Below are 27,788 nucleotides of genomic sequence, written 5' to 3'. Positions count from 1 at the left end.
AAGATAGTTCTGTAAGGCTGTCTCTCAGTTTGAATACAGGTTGTTAATTAAAAGGAGACACAGCACTAGCTAAATTATATCAGCTGAAAGACAAGGCAGGAAATGAGGGGGGGGGACCAGTTTCAACACAGATGTAAGGAATGTGCAAATTATAAAAAAATATATATACTGTTTTCTATAGATTTGCAGAGCAGTAAGACACAGATATCAAGCAGATAATTTAGCTCTATAATACAGAATAACACAGAAAATATACTCAGCTCTATAACTTGAAGATAGTTCTGTAAGGCTGTCTCTCCAGTTTGAATACAGGTTGTTAATTAAAAGGAGACACAGCACTAGCTAAATTATATCAGCTGAAAGACAAGGCAGGAAATGAGGGGGGGGGACCAGTTTCAACACAGATGTAAGGAATGTGCAAATTATAAAAAAATATATACTGTTTTCTATAGATTTGCAGAGCAGTAAGACTCAGATATCAAGCAGACAATTTAGCTCTATAATACAGAATAACACAGAAAATATACTCAGCTCTATAACTTGAAGATAGTTCTGTAAGTCTGTCTCTCCAGTTTGAATACAGGTTGTTAATTAAAAGGAGACACAGCACTAGCTAAATTATATCAGCTGAAAGACAAGGCAGGAAATGAGGGGGTGGGGGACCAGTTTCAACACAGATGTAAGGAATGTGCAAATTATAAAAAATATATATACTGTTTTCTATAGATTTGCAGAGCAGTAAGACACAGATATCAAGCAGATAATTTAGCTCTATAATACAGAATAACACAGAAAATATACTCAGCTCTATAACTTGAAGATAGTTCTGTAAGGCTGTCTCTCCAGTTTGAATACAGGTTGTTAATTAAAAGGAGACACAGCACTAGCTGAATTATATCAGCTGAAAGACAAGGCAGGAAATGAGGGGGGTGGGGGACCAGTTTCAACACAGATGTAAGGAATGTGAAAATTATAAAAAAATATATATACTGTTTTCTATAGATTTGCAGAGCAGTAAGACTCAGATATCAAGCAGACAATTTAGCTCTATAATACAGAATAACACAGAAAATATACTCAGCTCTATAACTTGAAGATAGTTCTGTAAGGCTGTCTCTCCAGTTTGAATACAGGTTGTTAATTAAAAGGAGACACAGCACTAGCTAAATTATATCAGCTGAAAGACAATAATATATCCGTCTAATGTTTGTGTGGTCTGCTTTGTTCTATCAGTCATCTATGCATTTAATTTTTATTTGAAGCTCTTTATTTAAGGTTTGACCACTTCTATTTTGTATTTTATTCTAGTATTACATTTGTTTAGTTTTATGTTTTCTGTTCTGTTGGAGTTTTAAGAGTTCTTGGCTAGGGTCAGTTAAAAAAGTTACCAAAGAATTCCTTTGCAAATTGTGAATAGCATTTGTTATTTAGTTGGAGAAGCTGAGAGACAGCATTGTTCGTTTAGTTAGAAATTGCTGTAGTTAGCTGAAGTGTTTGTGTGGTCTGCATTGCTCTGAGTATCAGTCATCTCTGCATTTAATGTTGATTTGAAACCCTTTATTTAAGTTTTGATCACCTGTATTTTGTGGCTTATTCTAGTAGAACATTTTAAGTGTTCTGTTCTGTTAGAGTTTTAAGAGTTCCCCCTCCCACTTGCCTAGTTCTTGTTGTGTTCTTAAATTCCGTGGCTTTTGAGTTGCTCACCACTACTATAAATCTTTTGGACACTCCTCCCAGTCCTATCCCATCTGCATATTCTACTGAGTAGAGAGATCATTTGGAAAGGCCCTGCCCCCTTGGTTTTCCAAACTTAAATTATCATGTTTCTTCCCTTCCCACTTAACCTAAAACAAAATATTTTTACTGTATTTGTGTTTCTTCCTACTTTATTACTTTATTTTGATTTTGCTGTCTGTTCTTAAAAGTACTCAATTGCACTTATTCTGCTGCAGTTATTACTGCTTGTTAGTAGCCTGATTAAATTGTAACTGTTATTCTAAGCCTTTTGGTTTAAGCACTTGGGCTTCAGGTCAGTTGTTTTACAGTAAGAAGGCTTGTGGTCTGCACTGTTGTGGCAGGAGGTGTAGCTTACATCCTTCTAAGTTGGGATTTGATGGATGAAGGCTTAGTGTCTGTTATTCTAAAAGTGTCTTAGTTATGCTTTAAACATGTGAGCTTCAGGCCAGTTATTTTACATTAAGAAGGTTTGTGGTCTGCACTCTTGTCGGAGGAGAGTATAGATTCTGCCCTTCTGAGCTGGGAATTGCTGGTCAAAGGCTTATTGTGCCTACTTATTTGAACTGTTTCTTTCTGAAATTGGTGCACCTTGTTTGTTGTAGCATAGACTAGATTCAGACCTGCTGAATCTAGATTTGTTTGTATAACTCCACCACTAATCCAGGCCATCTTCTTTGGAGAGGGATACCCTGAGTCCTAATGGCAGGATTGTGCAGTTAGAACTTGTCTGATTGAAGACTGTTGGAACAGGGCTCAGTTAAAAGCTTTTATATTGGTTATTTGATTAATTTGTTTAAATCAGTTTGCTCTTGTTTGCTATATTTAAGGGTCTATATTAAATAATTGAACGCTTAGAAAAGCTGACAATGATTTATCGACCACATGTAAACAAAAGCTTACAAACTCAAACAATTCAAAAGTCCCAGTTAAACGAAAAGACCGCACAGGCACTGTTGCTAATAATCTCCTTCTTTATTGCACACACAATGAAAATGCTTCTGGTTAGGTTAAGCGCTTTCATCTACTGACGTAGATTTCATCAGAACCACTCTAACCATTACTGACATCTTTTTTATACAATCCTTAATTCATTAATTACAATGATTAAAAACACTCAATACTTGATTTGTTAATTAACATTTAAAGTGCACTGTGCTAGATTCCCTACTACTGACTCTATAATATACTAACTACTTTAAAAACTCTAACTAACTAATACACTAAAAATATGTATTCTTTGAAACCTACAATTTGTATGCTTCTAGTAATTCCTACATACTGTTGGTGTATATTACTATCAGATGACTATATTAATATGTGCCCTAATAAATATTTATTTGAGAGCTCATAACTGTTAAAAATGTTTAAAATTTTAAAAATTGCAACTGATACCCACTTAACCTACTAACATGGGTTTGATGGAAATATATTCATTTAAACCAGGGTACTCTGATGCATTTAATTTGATCTGCCAGCGTGTCTCTTTTTCCAATAATTTCATCTTGATATTGCCACCCCTGGGATTCACTTGAACCTGTTCGAGGATACCAAACTCAAATCTCCTGCATTCATTATTAGCCTCACAATGCCTCCATAGTGCATTATTCATATCTTGTTTCTTCATTCTGTAATAATGCTCATAAATTCTATTTTCAAACATCTAGAAGTCATCCCCACATAGTAACAAGGACATGTTGAACACTTGGCTAAGTATATCACATTTCTAGTTCTACAGTTCCTTGCATAGCCTTATTTTTGTTTTATGGTTGTTGTCTAATGTCAGTTCACCAACCTTTAATATGTATTGACATTGTTTACAACTACCACATTTTGTTGTACCTCTCTCAGTTCTTTCCACCATTTTCTTAATTTGATTTAATCTCATCTTCATGTTCATTCCATTTCTGTACACAAATAATGGTTTGGGACCTACTATTTTATATATGTGCTCATCCGTTCCCAAAATATTCCAATTTTTCACTATTATATCCCTAAATTTATTCACCAATGGGGCATATTGTAACACACAGGCCCTACTGTATTCATTGTTAGTATTCCTGGAGTTCACTAGACCATCCATACTTCCTAAAATGGGTTTGTATTTTTTACCCCACTCACTTTTAACATATTCTATAGTATCGGCCACCATAGACATAGGGTACCCCCTATTAATAAACAAATTTGCTATGTAATTTAACTCAATTACTACTTCCTCATAAACTGAGGTCATCCTGGCGGCTCTGATACATTGCCCTTTTATAATGCTTTTCTTCTGATGCTGGGGGTGACAACTATTGAACTCCAAATAATCATTACTAAATGTCTCCTTTCTGTACAAATTTGATTTGAATATCTTATTATCTATTGTAACTTTAGTATCCAAATAGGAGAGACTTTTTTTGTTCTTACTTACTGTAAATCTTAAATAATCGTTCCTACTATTGAGATAGATCATGAAATTATCTAATAATTCCTCCGTACCCTTCCATATTAAAAAGACATCATCCAAAAACCTGAAATAACATCTAATGTAGCTATTCCACTTGGTTTTGAGAATGTACTCTTCTTCCCAATGCAAAAGGAACAAATTTGCAAACATGGGGGCACATGCTGCCCCCATGGCTACTCCCCTCTGTTGCTTGTAATACTCGCCTTGGAACATAATGAAATTGTTGCTCAGTACCACCTCCATAAATACCATAAGTACACCTATTTTCTCCCACGAGAGTTTACTATATTTACTCAAACTATCTTGAAATCTTCTGAGTCCCTCATCCTGGGGTATACTTGAAAATAAGTCGACCACATCTATTGTTACTAATAAACAATCATCAGTTATGAAATCATCCTTTAGTCTGGATAAAATCCAGGAATCCTTGACTATATGTGGGATGTATGTATATACATTTTTTAACCATCCATCCACAACTCTCCCCATAGCAAAGGTCTTGGAATTGCTACCCGAAATTATAGGCCTGAAGGGTGGTTCCTGTACATTTTTATGAACCTTAGGTATACCTACTATTGTTCCTATAATAGGATACTCATTTTTGACATAATTATACATTTCTACATCTATTCTATTGTCAATAAATAAATCTTCTATTATGAGATTGATTTTATTATATGCTACATTAACCTCATTTAAAGACGTAATTGTATAATTCCCAGAGTTGAGTAATATATTGGTAATTTTATTATTATAATCCTCTGTATTATATATTACAACCCCTCCGCCCTTGTCGGGTTTCATAATTCTGATTTGATTGTTGTTCCGCAATTTCTCCAATAACTTGATTTCATTCCTGGTGAGGTTTGTGATAAAGGATTTATTTTTACCTATTTCAGCATATAATTCCTTTATAACCATCCTTTCATACGTGGCTAGTGTGCTATTTAAAGGTGGTGTAAATTTACTGGGTTTCTTATAGACTTCATGGTTTGACATTTCCTTCCCTTTAAAATATACCGCTAGGTTAAGTTTTCTTAAATATTTTTTAAAGTCTACTACATAATCAACCAAGTTGCCCCTATTATTAGGTATAAATTTCATACCCTTTGATAGTAACTTGAACATATCAATATTGACTTCCAAGCTGGTATAATTATAAATGCTAAACTCATTCCATCTATACTGAATGTTATTAATTTTAATAATTTGTTCCTTATTGTTACCACATACCCTATCAGAATGTTTTAACAAGTTCTGTTTTCCTGTGGGTACCAACTCCCTCGTCCACCTCTCTCTTGTAACATCCAGGGCTGTTCTTTTTCTAAAAAATGACTGAATTTGTTATTCCTGCCAACACTGTGTTTGTATGCAGGTCTATCTCTATATACATATTCCTTCTCATCTTTAAACATATGATCCGTTTTTTAACCTATCATTCTTGGAATCAAATCTATAAGCTTCTCCTTTTCATACTGCCATAAGTCACGCTTCAATTTTTTGCATTTCCTCTCCATCTGTATATTAATCTGCTTTTCAACCCATGTAAATTGTGCATTGAAATCCAATACATTTTCTTGAACAACATGTCACTAGTAATGATATGATCTAATTCCTCTATTTCCGTCATTAATTGACATATTTTTTTATCATTACAAGTGATAAGATATTTCATGAATGTGAATCCAAAGTTGTCTAACATTTTACAACATTCTTTCAACTGTTCATGTTTCATTTCAACCCCCATAGGCTTCTTATAAAATCTAAGCCCCATCGGCACTACATGCACATCTATACATTTCTTCAAGTAGGCATTATCTAACTGAAGTGACTTTAACACTTTCAATTTTTTACCAAACTGGTATATAAAATCCTTTAAAGTCATATCTATATTAGCACTTGTTTGTTTTCAAACAGTTAGATAATGCCTACTTGAAGAAATGTATAGATGTGCATGTAGTGCCGATGGGGCTTAGATTTTATAAGAAGCCTATGGGGGTTGAAATGAAACATGAACAGTTGAAAGAATGTTGTAAAATGTTAGACAACTTTGGATTCACATTCATGAAATATCTTATCACTTGTAATGATAAAAAAATATGTCAATTAATGACGGAAATAGAGGAATTAGATCATATCATTACTAGTGACATGTTGTTCGAAGAAAATGTATTGGATTTCAATGCACAATTTACATGGGTTGAAAAGCAGATTAATATACAGATGGAGAGGAAATGCAAAAAATTGAAGCGTGACTTATGGCAGTATGAAAAAGGAGAAGCTTATAGATTTGATTCCAAGAATGATAGGTTAAAAAAAACGGATCATATGTTTAAAGATGAGAAGGAATATGTATATAGAGATAGACCTGCATACAAACACAGTGTTGGCAGGAATAACAAATTCAGTCATTTTAGAAAAGAACAGCCCTGGATGTTATTACAAGAGAGAGAGGTGACGAGGGAGTTGGTACCACAGGAAAACAGAACTTGTTAAAACATTCTGATAGGGTATGTGGTAACAATAAGGAACAAATTATTAAAATTAATAACATTCAGTATAGATGGAATGAGTTTAGCATTTATAATTATACCAGCTTGGAAGTCAATATTGATATGTTCAAGTTACTATCAAAGGGTATGAAATTTATACCTAATAATAGGGGCAACTTGGTTGATTATGTAGTAGACTTTAAAAAATATTTAAGAAAACTTAACCTAGCGGTATATTTTAAAGGGAAGGAAATGTCAAACCATGAAGTCTATAAGAAACCCAGTAAATTTACACCACCTTTAAATAGCACACTAGCCACGTATGAAAGGATGGTTATAAAGGAATTATATGCTGAAATAGGTAAAAATAAATCCTTTATCACAAACCTCACCAGGAATGAAATCAAGTTATTGGAGAAATTGCGGAACAACAATCAAATCAGAATTATGAAACCCTACATGGGAGGGGTTGTAATATATAATACAGAGGATTATAATAATAAAATTACCAATATATTACTCAACTCTGGGAATTATACAATTACGTCTTTAAATGAGGTTAATGTAGCATATAATAAAATCAATCTCATAATAGAAGATTTATTTATTGACAATAGAATAGATGTAGAAATGTATAATTATGTCAAAATGAGTATCCTATTATAGGAACAATAGTAGGTATACCTAAGGTTCATAAAATGTACAGGAACCACCCTTCAGGCCTATAATGGGTAGCAATTCCAAGACCTTGCTATGGGGAGAGTTGTGGATGGATGGTTAAAATGTATATACATACATCCCACATATAGTCAAGGATTCCTGGGATTTTTTATCCAGACTAAAGGATGATTTCATAACTGATGATTGTTTATTAGTAACAATAGATGTGGTCGATTTATTTTCAAGTATACCCCAGGATGAGGGACTCAGAAGATTTCAAGATAGTTTGAGTAAATATAGTAAACTCTCGTGGGAGAAAATAGGTGTACTTATGGTATTTATGGAGGTGGTACTGAGCAACAATTTCATTATGTTCCAAAGGCAGTATTACAAGCAACAGAGGGAGTAGCCATGGGGCAGCATGTGCCCTCAGGTTTGCAAATTTGTTCCTTTTGCATTGGGAAGAAGAGTACATTCTCAAAACCAAGTGGAATAGCTACATTAGATGTTATTTCAGCTTTTTGGATGATGTTTAATATGGAAGGGTAGGGAGGAATTATTAGATAATTTCATGATCTATCTCAATAGTAGGAACGATTATTTAAGATTTACAGTAAGTAAGAACAAAAAAAGTCTCTCCTATTTGGATACTAAAGTTACAATAGATAATAAGATATTCAAATCAAATTTGTACAGAAAGGAGACATTTAGTAATGATTATTTGGAGTTCAATAGTTGTCACCCCAGCATCAGAAGAAAAGCATTATAAAAGGCAATGTATCAGAGCCGCCAGGATGACCTCAGTTTCTGAGGAAGTTGTAATAGAGTTATATTCCTTAGCAGCTTTGGTTATTATTAGCGGGGACCCTATGTCTATGGTGAGCGTTACTATAGAATTTGTTAAAGTGAGTGGGTAAAAATACAAACCCATTTTAGGAAGTATGGCTGGTCTAGTGAACTCCAGCAATACTAACAATGAATACAGTAGGGCCTGTGTGTTACAATATGCCCCATTGGTGAATAAATTTAGGGATATAATAGTGAAAATTGGAATATTTTGGGAACGGATGAGCACATATATAAAATAGTAGGTCCCAAACCATTATTTGTGTACAGAAATGGAATGAACATGAAGATGAGATTAAATCAAATTAAGAAAATGGTGGAAAGAACTGAGAGGTACAACAAAATGTGGTAGTTGTAAACAATGTCAATACATATTAAAGGTTGGTGAACTGACATTAGACAACAACCATAAAACAAAAATAAGGCTATGCAAAGGGAACTGTAGAACTAGAAATGTGATATACTTAGCCAAGTGTTCAACATGTCCTTGTTACTATGTGGGATGACTTCTAGATGTTTGAAAAATAGAATTTATGAGCATTATTACAGAATGAAGAAACAAGATATGAATAATGCACTATGGAGGCATTGTGAGGCTAATAATGAATGCAGCAGATTTGAGTTTGGTATTCTAACAGGTTCAAGTGAATCCCAGGGGTGGCAATATCAAGATGAAATTATTGGAAAAAGAGACACGCTGGCAGATCAAATTAAATGCATCAGAGTACCCTGGTTTAAATGAATATATTTCCATCAAACCCATGTTAGTAGGTTAAGTGGGTATCAGTTGCAATTTAAATTTTAAACATTTTTAATAGTTATGAGCTCTCAAATAAATATTTATTAGGGCACATAGTAATTAATATAGTCATCTGATAGTAATATACACCAACAGTATGTAGGAATTACTAGAAGCATACAAATTGTAGGTTTCAAAGAATACATATTTTTAGTGTATTAGTTAGTTAGGAGTTTTAAAGTAGTTAGTATATTATAGAGTCAGTAGTAGGGAATCTAGCACAGTGCACTTTAAATGTTAATTAACAAATCAAGTATTGAGTGTTTTTAATCATTGTAATTAATGAATTAAGGATTGTATAAAAAAGATGTCAGTAATGGTTAGAGTGGTTCTGATGAAATCTACGTAGATGAAAGCGCTTAACCTAACCAGAAGCATTTTCATTGTGTGTGCAATAAAGAAGGAGATTATTAGCAACAGTGCCTGTGCGGTCTTTTCGTTTAACTGGGACTTTTGAATAGCTTGTCAGCTATACAATACTTCTTTGTTGGACTTTCCAGTTGGTTTTTTAATTTGTGGTCGTATTTGTGTATGGATTCCCTTGATGAATTGCCGTCTATCTTCTCTCCGAGAAGAGACGATATTCAAAGGTTGCAGTCTGAGATGGCAATTATGAAGGGGGAGCTAACCAGGCTCATTGAACTTGTCACTCAGACCAACAACAAGCTTACCATTGGTGAAACGCAGAACCGGAAGCTGAATCTACGTGCGCCGGAAACGCCCAATACATCGGTTAACATACCCAATGCACAGAGAACATGTGCTACGAGGAGCGGACGGACCTCTAATGGATCTATAACCAGTTCGGGAGAAGCAAGAAACAAATTAAAGGAGATGGTTAGATCGGAGGACGAGAATTACAATATTTCGGGTGCTAGGCCAAAGAGAACGGTACCGAAAAGGACATATGCTATGACGGCTCATAGCAAAGTGAATAAAGGTACTGTAAATCAAAATCAAAGTGCGTTTCAGCTGCACGAGAGGCAGCGTTTCACTTTAGACAATTTTTTGGATAGTAAATTTGACTTTGAAAACGGCAATAAGCATTTTAACCATGGAACAGAAAAACAAACAAGTGCTAATATAGATATGACTTTAAAGGATTTTATATACCAGTTTGGTAAAAAATTGAAAGTGTTAAAGTCACTTCAGTTAGATAATGCCTACTTGAAGAAATGTATAGATGTGCATGTAGTGCCGATGGGGCTTAGATTTTATAAGAAGCCTATGGGGGTTGAAATGAAACATGAACAGTTGAAAGAATGTTGTAAAATGTTAGACAACTTTGGATTCACATTCATGAAATATCTTATCACTTGTAATGATAAAAAAATATGTCAATTAATGACGGAAATAGAGGAATTAGATCATATCATTACTAGTGACATGTTGTTCGAAGAAAATGTATTGGATTTCAATGCACAATTTACATGGGTTGAAAAGCAGATTAATATACAGATGGAGAGGAAATGCAAAAAATTGAAGCGTGACTTATGGCAGTATGAAAAAGGAGAAGCTTATAGATTTGATTCCAAGAATGATAGGTTAAAAAAAACGGATCATATGTTTAAAGATGAGAAGGAATATGTATATAGAGATAGACCTGCATACAAACACAGTGTTGGCAGGAATAACAAATTCAGTCATTTTTTAGAAAAAGAACAGCCCTGGATGTTATTACAAGAGAGAGAGGTGGGACGAGGGAGTTGGTACCCACAGGAAAACAGAACTTGTTAAAACATTCTGATAGGGTATGTGGTAACAATAAGGAACAAATTATTAAAATTAATAACATTCAGTATAGATGGAATGAGTTTAGCATTTATAATTATACCAGCTTGGAAGTCAATATTGATATGTTCAAGTTACTATCAAAGGGTATGAAATTTATACCTAATAATAGGGGCAACTTGGTTGATTATGTAGTAGACTTTAAAAAATATTTAAGAAAACTTAACCTAGCGGTATATTTTAAAGGGAAGGAAATGTCAAACCATGAAGTCTATAAGAAACCCAGTAAATTTACACCACCTTTAAATAGCACACTAGCCACGTATGAAAGGATGGTTATAAAGGAATTATATGCTGAAATAGGTAAAAATAAATCCTTTATCACAAACCTCACCAGGAATGAAATCAAGTTATTGGAGAAATTGCGGAACAACAATCAAATCAGAATTATGAAACCCGACAAGGGCGGAGGGGTTGTAATATATAATACAGAGGATTATAATAATAAAATTACCAATATATTACTCAACTCTGGGAATTATACAATTACGTCTTTAAATGAGGTTAATGTAGCATATAATAAAATCAATCTCATAATAGAAGATTTATTTATTGACAATAGAATAGATGTAGAAATGTATAATTATGTCAAAAATGAGTATCCTATTATAGGAACAATAGTAGGTATACCTAAGGTTCATAAAAATGTACAGGAACCACCCTTCAGGCCTATAATTTCGGGTAGCAATTCCAAGACCTTTGCTATGGGGAGAGTTGTGGATGGATGGTTAAAAAATGTATATACATACATCCCACATATAGTCAAGGATTCCTGGGATTTTTTATCCAGACTAAAGGATGATTTCATAACTGATGATTGTTTATTAGTAACAATAGATGTGGTCGACTTATTTTCAAGTATACCCCAGGATGAGGGACTCAGAAGATTTCAAGATAGTTTGAGTAAATATAGTAAACTCTCGTGGGAGAAAATAGGTGTACTTATGGTATTTATGGAGGTGGTACTGAGCAACAATTTCATTATGTTCCAAGGCGAGTATTACAAGCAACAGAGGGGAGTAGCCATGGGGGCAGCATGTGCCCCCAGGTTTGCAAATTTGTTCCTTTTGCATTGGGAAGAAGAGTACATTCTCAAAACCAAGTGGAATAGCTACATTAGATGTTATTTCAGGTTTTTGGATGATGTCTTTTTAATATGGAAGGGTACGGAGGAATTATTAGATAATTTCATGATCTATCTCAATAGTAGGAACGATTATTTAAGATTTACAGTAAGTAAGAACAAAAAAAGTCTCTCCTATTTGGATACTAAAGTTACAATAGATAATAAGATATTCAAATCAAATTTGTACAGAAAGGAGACATTTAGTAATGATTATTTGGAGTTCAATAGTTGTCACCCCCAGCATCAGAAGAAAAGCATTATAAAAGGGCAATGTATCAGAGCCGCCAGGATGACCTCAGTTTATGAGGAAGTAGTAATTGAGTTAAATTACATAGCAAATTTGTTTATTAATAGGGGGTACCCTATGTCTATGGTGGCCGATACTATAGAATATGTTAAAAGTGAGTGGGGTAAAAAATACAAACCCATTTTAGGAAGTATGGATGGTCTAGTGAACTCCAGGAATACTAACAATGAATACAGTAGGGCCTGTGTGTTACAATATGCCCCATTGGTGAATAAATTTAGGGATATAATAGTGAAAAATTGGAATATTTTGGGAACGGATGAGCACATATATAAAATAGTAGGTCCCAAACCATTATTTGTGTACAGAAATGGAATGAACATGAAGATGAGATTAAATCAAATTAAGAAAATGGTGGAAAGAACTGAGAGAGGTACAACAAAATGTGGTAGTTGTAAACAATGTCAATACATATTAAAGGTTGGTGAACTGACATTAGACAACAACCATAAAACAAAAATAAGGCTATGCAAAGGGAACTGTAGAACTAGAAATGTGATATACTTAGCCAAGTGTTCAACATGTCCTTGTTACTATGTGGGGATGACTTCTAGATGTTTGAAAAATAGAATTTATGAGCATTATTACAGAATGAAGAAACAAGATATGAATAATGCACTATGGAGGCATTGTGAGGCTAATAATGAATGCAGGAGATTTGAGTTTGGTATTCTCGAACAGGTTCAAGTGAATCCCAGGGGTGGCAATATCAAGATGAAATTATTGGAAAAAGAGACACGCTGGCAGATCAAATTAAATGCATCAGAGTACCCTGGTTTAAATGAATATATTTCCATCAAACCCATGTTAGTAGGTTAAGTGGGTATCAGTTGCAATTTTTAAAATTTTAAACATTTTTAACAGTTATGAGCTCTCAAATAAATATTTATTAGGGCACATATTAATATAGTCATCTGATAGTAATATACACCAACAGTATGTAGGAATTACTAGAAGCATACAAATTGTAGGTTTCAAAGAATACATATTTTTTAGTGTATTAGTTAGTTAGGAGTTTTTAAAGTAGTTAGTATATTATAGAGTCAGTAGTAGGGAATCTAGCACAGTGCACTTTAAATGTTAATTAACAAATCAAGTATTGAGTGTTTTTAATCATTGTAATTAATGAATTAAGGATTGTATAAAAAAGATGTCAGTAATGGTTAGAGTGGTTCTGATGAAATCTACGTCAGTAGATGAAAGCGCTTAACCTAACCAGAAGCATTTTCATTGTGTGTGCAATAAAGAAGGAGATTATTAGCAACAGTGCCTGTGCGGTCTTTTCGTTTAACTGGGACTTTTGAATAGCTTGTCAGCTATACAATACTTCCTTGTTGGACTTTCCAGTTGGTTTTTTAAACTCAAACAATTAGAACAGCGATTTTTTTCCAAGGGAAAAAAATTGCTGTTCCAAAAAAAAAAAACAAAAAAAAGAAAACAAAACTTAAAGCATAACATAATAGCCTCCCACACCCCCTCTGCTTAAATATACCAACTCCGAGATCGCACTACTGTGACAAAAACAGCAAAGTAATGGACGCGGCCAAGCAATTTCTTTCCCAGGGAAACAATTTGCTTATATGCCGCTTTGACATTTTGCCTTTTTGTCTTTTCAAGTTCGACCAAGACACATTCGAAAAAATGCATCTTTGGTCATCTAATAGGAGCCCATATTTAAGTGTGTATCTGTTCTCCTATGTTAAATTGACCCAAACTGAGTTTAAATATCTTTAGCATAGTCTGGTTACAGGTTTTGCTGTATTCAGATCTGTTTGTGTGATTCCTCTGTTTCCTGCTACACCGTCTTGTGTTGGCCAGAGCCTGTCTGCACTTACTGGGGAGTGAGTGAACTGGTTGGAACTGGTCTGGCATAGGGTGTTGAGCTAAAAGCTCAGGGACAAGGGTCAGTCAGTTCCAGCGTTTCTATTTGACCTTTGTTTTTGTGGTATTTAAACCCAACATCTGTGCGGGTTTGTGCTTGTTTGCCCATTGCGCACTGCCACTGTGCTGTTTTAACCCTTTGTGAGGTATCTCAGTTACATTTTTTTCCCTTAGCAGCACTTTTGTGTGAGTGAGGCCCTTGCCTGCAGCTACTGTATTGATTTTATTCAGCCATACTCACACCTATAGGTACCCTCCTCAAATAGTATCCACTCTACTATCCCTGACCTCTGTTCCACAGATTCTGATTACCATGGATGGACAATTTGAGACAGTTTAGCAACTGCCTTATGTACACAGACAACCCTGTACTACTACTTAGGTTCATAGGTTCATAGGTTGTTACTAGGCTATTGGCCCTAGGGCCTATGCAAGCCTAGCCATAACAATTCCCTGGATATTTCTTCCCAAAATATTTACTTCTCTGGACCCTTGTCTAGCAGGGTGAATGACATGATCCCCATGGTGAATTTCCTATCTCCCATCCAGTCATCAAGGTTCCTTTTGAAGAGGGCCAACGAGGCACTCTGCTTGACATGTATGGGCAGTCTATGCCAGAGCATGGGGAGTCTCTGGGTCAGGAACCTATCCCTCCAGCATGTTTTGTTCATTGTGATGACAAGGTTTAGATCCCTGGAGCGTGTGGTTCTGAGGGATTGGGATTACTTTAAGTGGAGCATGTCCAACAGCTCAGGGTTTTACATGGCCTTGTATGTTAAGCAGAGATTGTCTCTGAGTAGACGATATGCCACAGAGTATAGCTGGAGTTTTTTTAGAAGGTCAGCATATGGCATCTGCTTTAGGCCTGTGGTTCTTTTAGTGAGGTATTTTTGCGGCCTTTCCAGCTGTTGCAGATGTCTTGTGAGGTACATACCAAATGGGGCATTATACTCTATAATGGGTCTAATGAGGGATGAGTACAGTGGGACAATGACCTCCTTTTTTCTGGCTGAAAAGCCCTTAGTGATGAGGTGTGCCACATAGAAGGATTTCCTGACTGTTGTGGTGATGTGGTTATCGAAAGTGAGACCACTGTCCACCTGTATTCCTAAGTCTCTTATCACACTTTCGGTGTTTAGTGTCTTGCCACCTATATGGTAATTCACAGATACATGTTTTTTCCCAAAGGGGATAACTATACTTTTCTTGGCATTGAGCTTGAACCCATGGCTCTGGCACCAAGCATCTGTTTCTGTATGGCCCTTTTGTAGAGTATCCACATCATTTGGGGATTCAATAATGGCTCCCAGTTTGCAGTCATCTGCTAACTTTATTATCCAGAGTCCCTTAGTGTTGGCCTGTACTTCAGAGAAGTAGATGCCAAACAAGAGGACGAACCCTAAGTTACTCCACTTGTCATTTGTCTGGAGCTGGATTTGGAGTCGGTCGCTTTTACAGTGTGGGTTCTATCAGTAAGCCAGTTAGCAATCCACTGGGTGATGTAGGGATTCATACCCAGCTTAGTAAGTTTATCTATGATTCCAGAGTGGGGGATGGTGTCAAAGACCTTGGCAAGGTCTAGATAGGCTGTGTGGACCACCTTACCTTTGTCCATGGCTCTGGAGACTGATTCAAAGAAGACAATCAGGTTCAGGAGACAAGATCGGCCCTTCAGGAACCCAAACTGGGTGGGGTCCAGTGTTCAAAGGTTGCCAATGTCTTTGTTTATAAGTTCCATGACAATACGCTCCATGGCCTTGCAGATAAGGCTTGTCAGACTGATGGGATGGTAGTTTCCGGGTCCAAGGTGGATCCCCCTTGTGGAGTGGGATAACTGTAGCTCTGCACCACTCAGTGGGCATGAAACCTGAGGTGAGGCTATGATTAAACATGACACTTAGATGAGGTGCCAGTTCATATTGTAGTTCATGTAGTACACAGCCCGGTATGTCATCTGGTCCCATGAATGCTGTATTCTTAGCTTTGGAGAGTGCGTTTTTTACCTGTGTGGCCATTATTACCGGGATTTGGCAATCTTCCGGTATTGAGATGGGCCATTTAGGGGGTGAGAGGGGGGTGAAGTTGGCACTGAATCGATCTGCCAGGATATTGGCAATATCCTTGGGATCAGTATATTTAATGGCATTCTGTTTTAGCTCAGAGCAGATCTGAACATTAACATTTAGATTCTTGACATACTTATAGAATGCCTTGTGGTTGTCTTTGGAATCTTTGGCAATTTTATTTTTGTAACTAGCTTTGGAGGATTTTATGAGGGATCTCAGTTTCTTACTGAGGCTGGTAAGGAAGTTTTTTGCATCCTGGGATTTTCCTCTTTTCTGCAACAGTTTCTTCCTTTTGTTGTAAAGTTTGTTTATGGCATGGGACCACCAGATTGGCTTCCTTTTTTTGGATGAGAGCATCTTGGTTCTATTTGGGATGGCACAATTCATGCATGAGTGGATGTGCTCGTACAGTGCCTTAGTGTAGAATTCAGCAGTTGAACTTTCAGTTCCCGTCTGCATGGGTGTCATGAAGTTTGTCACTTCTGACTTGAGTAGCATGAAGTTGGCTTTGGAGAAGTTTTTTTTTATGGAGGTTTCCTTACTGGGGGGGTGAGGGTGCAATGTGGATGTTAATGGTGATTAGCTTATGGTCAGACCTAACTAACGAGGGGGTGACCATAGGTGTGGAGCATCGATTTCCCATGTTGGTAATGACCAGGTATAGGATATTGGAGCCCCTGGTGGGACTATGGATTAGTTGATCCAGGGTGTTGGAATTTATGAATTCCAAGAACCGTTGGGCAAAGGTGTTGGTACATGAGTAGTTTTCCCAGTTAATGGCAGGGTAGTTAAAATCACCCAGTATTAGGGTGTTTAGTTCTATCTTAATATTTTCCATTATGTTTAGAAAGGTGTAGTGAGAATCTTGGGGTATGGTGGGGGATCTGTAGCAAGCTACAATTTGGATTGCAGTCTTACCTAGTGTTAGTTGCACCTGGAGGATTTCAGACGCATTGTGTTGGGCAACTAGCCTGGTGGTGTGCATATCCTTGGTGAATATTGACACTCCTCCACCTTTAGTGTTTCGGTCCTGGTTTGGTGGCAGAAAAGTGTGGTAAAAGTTGTAGCCTGATATTGTAGGTGTGCTCTCTGGAGCCTTGAACCAGGTCTCAGTTACTGCACAGATATCGATGTTATCCATTTTTAGGAGTGCCTTGAGAGAGTGCATTTTGAGGTTTAGACTTCTAGCACTGAGTAGCATTACCTTCAGATTTTGCATGATTATGCCTGTTACGGTGGTGGTTTTGTCCTTTGAACTTTGCCTAAAAAAGGCACTATAGAGGTGGCAAGAGCCTTAGCCAGTAACCTGAATCCCAGGGGTGACAGGTGCAGACCATCTCTGGCAAAGCATCGTGGTCTGTCAATCATGTCGTCCCAGGCAGACAAATACTGGATCCCCTTTGAATGACACCAGAAGCTTAGCCAATTGTTGAAGTCAATCATTTTGTCCTTATATTGTGGTATCATTCTGGGTGAAGGCAGGATGCTACTCAGGGCTAGGGTCATTCCTGCCTGGGCCACATGATCCGAGAGCTCTTCCATGTCTCTTTTCATGTAGTCCAGGGAGGTACGTCTCAAATCATTCACTCCAACATGGACAATGACAGAGTCATATCTGTACTTATTGTGGCGTGAATTGAGTGCATGCATTATGTGGCAGATCCTGGCACCTGACAGGCAGCTGACTGTAATCTTCTCATTGTTCAACCTAGTGAGAGGGACATCAGTGTGCCGGACTATAGAGTCACCTATGACTAAAGTGTTAGGTACATTGTCTTGCCTTAGGGGCTGTTCCTGGGTGGCACACTGGTGTTGTGAACTATGTGATACTTTGGTTGTGATTGGTGTTTGTTTGCGTTTCATCTTCAGAGGTCCTTTTTGCTTGGGCATGTTACAGTTAAGGGCCTCTTCATATGTGGATTTAGTGTTGCTATATGTGGTTGTTGGTGGTGTGGGTTTAGAAGGGCTATGTGTTTCTTGAGGTGTAGTGTGGGTGTTAACCTTCTCCTCTTGACTGTCTATCACAATCTTGGGTGGAGAGAGCTTTGCTTCCATTTTGGCTATGTAAGTGCATCTCTCACAGGTTGTAGTGTTGGGTGGCAGGAGGAGAGGGTTGTCTGTGTACATGAGGCAATTGCCTCATGTATGAAAATGAAATTTAAACGTCATGCTGCTAAATGCTAAGAGTCTTACCATGAAACTGCACTTATTGCAAGCATTCCTTGCCCTGGAAGATGCTGACATTTGTGCAGTCTCTGAAACCTTGTTCAAAGCTGTGGAGAGCACCCCAACCTTACTAGGTTACTCATCCTACCATACTTTCAGACCACAAATGGAGGGCTACGAAGCCAAAGGAGGAGGAGTTTCAATATTTGACAATGACATACACAACTCCAGGCTGGTCAAATGGTATGATGCACAGGAGACACTCCAAGTGCAGTTAATTGTTGAAAACACATATTCAAATCAAAGCTAGCTATAGACCCCCAACCATGACTCAGGACATCCACTCCATCTATCTGGACTTACTTCAGTCCATCAAGATTCAACCCTCTACCCTGATCCTGGGTGACTTTAACTACCTAACCACAGAATGCAAGACCTATTCTAGCCCAAACATGAATGCCCAGAGATTCCAAGACTTCATCAATGGTAATGCATTGGATCAGCTGGTTGACATCCCTACAAAAGGTGAAAATATCCTGTACCTGGTCCTAACCAGCATGAGTAGCCACTGTAGCACTCCCACAGTGTCATCCTTCTTCAGAAAATCTGACCATAAAGTGACCACTTTTGAAGTCACCATCTCCCCTGATCCCCCCCTGTCAGGTTCAAACAAAAAAAATTTCCAAAGCTGATTACAATCTCCTCAGAGCAGGTATAAGCAGCTTCATAGCCACCATCCCTTCAGTTGGAACTAGCACTTATGTCAAAGCCTACACCAGGAAAATATATGAACACCTACATAGCTGTATAGACTCATCAATACCTGACAGGACAACATTGTCTTTCTCAAGGAAGAGTAAACCTGTCTGGTGGAAAGCAGATATAAGAAAACTCTATAATGAAAAGAGAAAATTGCTGTCCAGGGCCAAGAAGGAACAGGTGCCATGTTTGAAGCAAACACTCCTTTGTCTGAACAAGCAAATAAGGTCACTGGTGAAATCCTCTAAGGCTAACTTCGAGTCCAAATTGGCCACATCCAACAAGGCCAATCAAAAGGCCTTCTTCACATATGTCAGCAATCTCAAAGGCAACACCCACATCTTCTCTGAATTGGTAGTCAATAACACCACATACACAAACGCCATGGATATAGCCAACCTGCTGGCAGACATGTTCAGGGAAAACTTCAACCCCCCTGTCCTCACCCCATCAGTACACCAGGACATCCGCAGCACCTGCCCCCTCCCCTCATCACGATAAAGCAGGTCCATAATGACTGCTCTAAGGCAAAAAAAAAGTCTTCATGGGACCCAGTAACATCCCTGCCTGTATCCTACATGAACTCACGCATGAGCTCTCAGCTCCAGTAGACACGTTATTAAACCACAGCTTGAGCACCGGCTTAATCCCAGCTGAATGCAGGAGAGACACTGTCATCCCTCTACACAAAGATGGAGCATCCACTGACCCAGGCAATTATAGGCCCATCAGCCTAACTAGCCTAATCTGCAAGACCATGGAATGCATTATCATGAACCTTATAAACAAGGACATTGGCAACCTCCAAATGTTTGACCCCCACACAGTTTGGTTTTGTCAACGGGAGACCATGTCTGTTAAACTCTGACAACTTCTTTGAAACTGTCAGCAAAGCCATGGACCAGGAGAAGATGGTGCACAGTGCCTACCTTGACCTAGCCAAAGGCTTTGACACCATTCCACACTCCAGCATAATACATAAACCCTCCCAGCTAGGTATCAGCAGGTATATTACCAGATGGGTAGCTAACTGGCTCACTGATAGTACCCACTCAGTCAAAGTAGGGGAAGTCACCTCTAGTAGTAGATTTGTAATGAGCGGTGTACCCCAAGGATCAGTCTTGGGGCCTCTACTGTTTGACATATACTTCTCTGAGGTGCAAGCCACAACCAATTGTCTGTGGCTGACCAAGTTTGCAGATGACTTGCAAACTGGGTGCTGTCTTAAATTCCCCTCGTAATGTCAACATCCTCCAAGAGGGCCTTACCTAAACTAATGACTGGTGCCAGAAGCATGTCCTCAAACTGAATGGCAAGAAATGCATCATTATCCCCTTTGGGGAAACTGTCATTCCCACTACTTATGACATTAATAACAATGTACTAAGCATGCAATCAGCCATGAGGTACTTGGGCAGCCAGGTTGATAGCAACCTGACTTTTGTCCACCACATTGCCTCTGTTGTACAGAAGGCTGTCTACATCGACCTCATAAATAAGGGTATGTCATCCAGGAACAAGAAGGTCATAACATCCCTGTACTCCTCCCTTATCAGACCCATTACCGAGTACAATGCCTCCTTCAGCATGTACCTTGCCATGCACATGAAGCAGTTGGAGAGACCACAGGGGTTTCTGTCCAGGAAAATCCAGGGTCTCAAACACCTATCCTATACAGATAGGCTAAAAACTCTGTCCCTCTACTCAATCTCATACAGACTGCTCATATGTGACCTGTGTCTGGCATACAAGGCCATTTCTGAACCAGCATTGATGGAATTGCTGCATATCCATAAAACAAACTCCACTCGCACAACCCTCATGCAAGGCCTTAATCTTGTCTGTGACATGAATAGAACTTGTTGGTGGGATAGATTTGTATCCCAAACACTCGCCCATCTGTGGAATAGAGTCCTTCTCCATGTCAACCAGAGTATGCCTCTAGCCCTCTTTAAGAGGAACCTGGATGACTGGATGGGAAACAGAATATACACCCCTGGGATCCCATCTGTGTCCCTGCTGGACAGGGGAAACAGGTGCTGACTTTGAAGGAACATGGGCAAAATTCTTGGCTAGGCTTATAAGGGCCTCTGGGCTACTAGCCTAGTATCATCATACGAACCTATGAACCTATTACCTTAGATGTTTGTTGTGTTTATTTCAGACTGTCCTGCAATGTTGTCTTAAATTATTCCCTGTGAGTCTGAACTCTGCAGTTACTGCATTGATTGAGTATTGTCATGTTCCTTTATTGGTTATTAATAAATACAGGCAAACCTTGTAATTGTGTCTGGTCTGTATAGAATTAAGTAAGCTCTTACAGTACTTGCATATGTATTTGGCAACACTGTATGGCCCACTCCAGTAGCCTTGGTCTTGGTCACACTCACCATTTGGCTAATAGACACATCACACAGTAGGATTCTTCACCCTTTGGTAAGGGCCTTACAGTAGCTGATAAAGAGATGGATTGTGGCTGTCAGAACTACCTTTAAGTGTGGGCAAAAGGGGCCATAGCTAGTAAACCTATGCTGGCCTTTCCTAGGAGTGTGTGTGTGTGGGTGTGTGTGTGTGTGTGTGTGTGTGTGTGTGTGTGTGTGTGTGTGTGTGTGTGATTCATAAATCAAATCTCAAAGTGTGTGTCAGCTACTTGGGCAGGGACATGAAACACTGGTCAGACAGAGAAGTTGATGAATGTTTTGGCTTAGCTGCACTGCTGAGATGTTAACTGTATAGCTGTGCCAGTGCGGAGTCTTACTGGGATATGAGAGACAGGGAGAAATCAGCCCCAGACTGACTGTGATCTCAGTGTGCTCTGAAGGGTAGTTGTACTTTACTGGTGTGTACTTGTCACCCTCCCATTGTGTACATCCCTCACTGGTGGTAGTGGTGAAGATTAAGGCTCCTTGATTACTGAGCCTGTGCAGGGGCATCAGACTGATAGTATATACTGGTGGACACAGCTGGCATATCACATCTTGTACCATCACTGGGCACCTCTCAGTCTGCCAATGTCATACAGGATTATTTCACAGACTGTCCAGGTCTCCCTGACCATTCCTGACATACTCTCGCTAGGTCAGTGTGTATTCCACACCTGTATCTGATTGCCTGACACCTATGGTTAGCATACCTGGTGATCCCCTGCAGCAGGACACTAGGTTATAGGTAGAAGTAGTAGAGGGATGCTGGCTCTGGCTCAGCAGCAGTGCATACATACTGAGCACCCAACATAAGGGGATAGATACAGTACCAGATATTCATGTACCATTACTATGTCTCCGGGGGTCTGGCATGTCACAGACACATTCCCCAAACTCTGTGGACAACCATCAAGTATTGTCCAACTGGTGTGAAGAAATACACATTTGTCTGGCGGGGGAGGGGTCTACATCTATCAGGCACATGTACCCATTCTGCAAAGATCTGGGTACTGCAGATGTCAGACATCTATGAGGAGGTCACCCTACATCACATATGTGCCATTCTCTGTTTTGCATACCTCAGATGTTCCTGGAATGGCCATATGCACCTGTAGTAGCATTCACCATTTTGTTGGATGTAGGCTGGATAACATGATACTGTAATGATGCCCAAAGGAGGACATCCAGCAGTCGATGACAGTGATGTGTGTGGGGACATAACAACACAGTCAGTCACAACAGTCAAGCCATTTCTGGTAGTCCTGGTACCATCCCAGGTTACTAGGGTATGGGCCCTGAGCAGCCATATGCCTAGGCCACATGTTAGCCCATGTTAATGCAAGGCAACAGCTGATGTCCCCATCCAACAGGGATACGGATGATCTCCCATTAGTGTATGTGCTGTTAACCATCCATTTCACCAGGTTACACCTGCAAAGGTTTAGGTAGCTACCCTGCCTGATGAGGACAGGGTGCCCAATCCACCGCATGGTGATTGTGTGTGACACACATGTGAGCTGTAAACAAGACCAGTCCAGGTCACCAGGTTGAGTGTGTGTGTGTGTGTGTGTGTGTGTGTGTGTGTGTGTGTGTGTGTGTGTGTGTGTGTGTGTGTGTGTGTGTGTATGTGTTAACACAGTGGAGCATGACTTGCACTCGTGCAGCAGTCCCAGAAATGTGGAGTCCATGATTGCCTTGAATGCCACAGTGAGGTCAATCCTGATGAGTATGTATGACACTGGGTAGAGGGTTGGCCTTATAGCCTATAAGTGTTTGCTAGATGCTTGATGGCCTGGTATTCCCTGGTGGGGAACCTCTGTAATGTCTCCAGCTGCTGCATGTGCTGTGTGATGTGAATGATGAATGGAGGATTATGCACAATAATGGTCCTTATTGGGGGAACATGAAACATCAGTATCGGGGGGCAATGCATGCTGTAATGTCAGTATATTGATGATATCCACACACATACTGTACTGATAGATGGCAGGGGTATGATGTAGGTGTTAGTGGTGTATAGAGCTAGCAAAAGTGAATGTGCAGGGTCTGTACATAATGGTGGCCAATGTATGCGTCCTGAGATGTTTTCCCCTGTTCATGTCTTTCAGATGGCATGTACCACAAATGGAACCCACCCTTATCAGATGCCGGGACTGTGGCAATCATCAATATCCTCAGACTCCATCACATGGTACTGTTGGGAAAGAGCCAGCAAAACCTACAGGAATACACTACCTTGTGGACAGAACTGGTAGCGACAGTCAGCAATGCGGGACACCAGGACAGGACCTACAAACAGGTCTGATACTGTGCCACAGACCTGGTACACAATGCATGACAAAGGGCTGCAGCTGTGGCCTGGGATGGTGCTGGCACAGGTGGAGGGCCTGCTAGTCAAGCATGACTCACAGCCACTAAGGAGTTCCTCGCAAACCTTGGTGCAGCCACCGCCTCCCCAGGAAACCATCACTACATATGTCATGGAGGTGGGTGGCACAGAGTCAGCAGCCAAGGAGCATCCAGTTAAGGCCCCAATGGGCATCACATCAATACTGTAGTATTTATAGTGGCAGTCCTTGCATACCTGGATGCATATGTCAGGTCAAACTCCATTTATGGCTGGGGTTTGTAATGCACACAAGTGCACACCTATTGTGAATGTCAGCAATACGGGCAGTATCACAGATTGTACTGTACATGTACATAATTGCACATATTATCCTGTACCAATGCCACATGTATATGTGCTGACAATATTTCTCCCCCATAACTACATAGGTCCCCCCTGGTGTGGCTGGGGAATAGCAACCTGAAGCTGGTGAGTTTGGAACTGTCTTGTTGTGGATAACCAATACCTTAGGCATTTGAGAGCAGCCAGTTTTCCATGCACACAACTGTTATGCTTAGCCATATTGCAATATGTGCATGTTCACTTGTAGTGGGTTTAACTGTGCTGCATCACATCGGTCATCATTGGAACCTATTCACAGGACCTGTAACATATTGGCACATATTGTTGTGCAGGTGTTTCCACTGTATTATACAGGGGTACATTAGTATTGTGTACACGGGTGCGCTATGTGTTAGGTGAAGGTCCATCACATACTCCCACTCCTCATGTATCTCACTGGTGTATAGTAGTAGCAACATTAACTGGACAGAGCTGCACTGCTTGTTGTTGAGGGCCTGTCCAGAGTGTGTCTGTTGTGGTCTGATTGTGAGTCATGCATTTCATCATTCAGATAGTGTGCTCTGTATAATGCCTTTATGCCACTTCACGTGTGTGTGTGTGTGTGTGTGTGTGTGTGTGTGTGTGTGTGTGTGTGTGTGTGTGTTAACATAGTGGAGTATGACTTGCACTCGTGCAGCAGTGCCAGAAATGTGGAGTCCATGATTGTCTTGCATGCCACAGTGATGTCAATCCTGAGGAGTATGTAAGACACTGAGTAGAGGGTTGGTGTTATAGCCTATAAGTGTATGGTAGATGCTTGATGGCCTGGTATTCCCTGGTGGGGAACCTCTGTGATGTCCCCAGCTGCTGCATGTGCTGTGTGATGTGAATTATGAATGGAGGATTATGCACAATAATGGTCCTCATTGGGGGAACATGAAACATCAGTATCAGGGGGGCAATGCATGCTGTAATGCCAGTATGTTGACAATATCTGCACACATACTGTACTGATAGATGGCAGGGGTATGATGTAGGTGTTAGTGGTGCATAGTGCTAGCAAAAGTGAATGTGCAGGGTCTGTACATAATGGTGGCCAATGTATGCGGTCCTGTGATGTGTTCCCCTGTTCATGTCTTTCAGATGGGATGTACCACAGATGGAACCCGCCCTTCTCAGATGCCGAGACTGTGGCAATCATCAATACCCTCAGACTCTATCACATGGTACTGTTGGGAAAGAGCCAGCAAAACCTACAGGAATACACTGCCCTGTGGGCAGAACTGGTAGTGACAGTCAGCAATGTGGGACACCGGGGCAAGACCTACAAACAAGTCTGACACTGTGCCACAGACCTAGTACACAATGCATGACAAAGGGCTGCAGCTGTGGCCAGGGATGGTGCTGGCACAGTTGGAGGGCCTGCTAGTCAAGCACCACTCACAGTCACTAAGGAGTTCCACGCAAACCTTGGTGCAGCCACTGCCTCCCAGGAAATATGTCGTGGAGGTGGGTGGCACAGAGTCAACAGCCAAGGAGCATCCAGGTAAGGCCCCAGTGGGCATCACATCAATACTGTAGCATTCATAGTGGCAGTCTTTGCATACTTGGATGCATATGTCAGGTCAAACTCCATTTGTGGGTGGGGATTTGTAATGCACATAAGTGCACACCTATTGTGAATGTCAGCAATATGGGTAGTATCACAGCTTGTACTGTACATGTTCATAATTGTACGTATCCTGTACCAATGCCACATGTATATGTGCTGACAATACTTCTCCCCATAACTACATAGGTCCCTCTGCTGTGGCTGGGGAATAGCAACCTGAAGCTGGTGAGTGTGGAACTGTCTTGTTGTGGATCACCAATACCCTAGGCATTTGAGGGCAGCCAGTTTTCCATGCACACAACTGTTATGCCTAGCCATATTGCAATATGCATGTTCACTTGTGGTGGGTTTAACTGTGGTGCATCACATTTGTCATCATGGGAGCCTATTCGTAGGAGCTGTAACTTACTGGCACATACTGTTCTGCAGGTGTTTCCACTGTACTATACAGGGGTACATTAGTGTTGTGTACATGGTTGCACTATGTGTTAGGTGAAGGTCCATTACATACTCCCACTCCACATGTATCTCACTGGTGTATAGTAGTAGCATCATTAACTATACATAGCTGCACTGCTTGTTGTTGAGGGCCTGTCCAGAGTGTGTCTGTTGTGGTCTGATTGTGAGTCATGCATGTCATCATTCAGATAGCGTTGTCTGTATAATGCCTTTATGCCACCTCACGTGTGTGTGTGTGTGTGTGTGTGTGTGTGTGTGTGTGTGTGTGTGTGTGTGTGTGTGTGTGTGTGTGTCTATCAGCAAACATTATAGTGCAGGTAGTAATTTACAGATGTTGTCTCCCCTCACAGGTGAACATGGGGGTTGGGGTCTCTCCCCTCAAAACCTGATATCAGTGTCTTATTGGACTCTGATGATGATGGTGGTCATAGTGAGGCACAAGTGAGATTGTTGAGGGCTGAATCTGTACCATTGCTTGACATCCCACTTCCACCCACAATGTCCCTGCACCCAGTCAGTATGCCCACATATACCCAGTCCCCAGCAGCCACAGAACTTGGAGGGTGATGTCATTGAGCAGGCTAGTATGGTGACTATGGCATCTGTGAGTCTAGACACTAAACATAGCCAGAGAGCTGGTGAGGTCCCACATGGGCAACTTGACAGGGGAGCTCAAAGGAGGACTACTGCCCATCCAGCACATGGTGGAGGCAAAGGCACATTGTGAATGATATACCAGACAGATGCTCAGGGTCATGGATGCAACACTTCCTGCCATGCATGATGACCTCCACTGCATTGGTGATGATGTATGTCATTTTGCTGATGTCATGGATAGACAGTGGGGTGAGACATTGTCAGTGTTCAACCGTGCAATGTCTGTGCTTGAACATGTGGTGGAAGTAGTGCGTCTGACACATGAATGTAGGTCAGCAACAACATCAGCCGAGAGCCTATGTGGTCATGCACATTCACACTGCCATAGTGGCATTACCACCAGAAGGGAGGTTGCTGTCTAGACCACAATGTAGCAGGCCATGGGCACATGGTCTTGGTCATTTCTGTGAGGGACATAGATCCAGCAAACAGCAGTCACCATCAGGAAATAGTACCATAACTGGCCTTGGGCCTGGTGATACCAGTGGCACTCCTGGCAGAACCAGTTCCCGTGTCCATAGCTGGAGATGGTGAACTGTACATCCTTCCATGTACAGTCCACGGCTGTCCAACATACCCTCATGTAGGGCTAGCACATGATTTGAATGTGTGCATACGCATACTCACACATCACTATCACATGCAGATTACCACCAGACACACACAGTTCCTCTCCATGGCCCAGCTGAACACCACCCCTCTAGACACACAGACATGATGTCAACTGTATGGCCCAACCTAGGCCTTTGGCAGTCCCACAACACACTCTGTGTATGTGATGATACCTGTGCCACATCCCTGTTATCCATACCCATTAATGCAGGGAGATACTAACATGTGTTTGATGCACATGGTGAATATATGCCAGTGTGTAGTGTAGTAATGTT

The sequence above is a fragment of the Protopterus annectens genome, chromosome 1.part0, assembly GCF_019279795.1.
Source record: "Protopterus annectens isolate FY-2018-M chromosome 1.part0, PAN1.0, whole genome shotgun sequence".
Taxonomy (NCBI): Eukaryota; Metazoa; Chordata; order Ceratodontiformes; family Protopteridae; genus Protopterus; species Protopterus annectens.
This window is presented reverse-complemented; position numbering follows the sequence as displayed.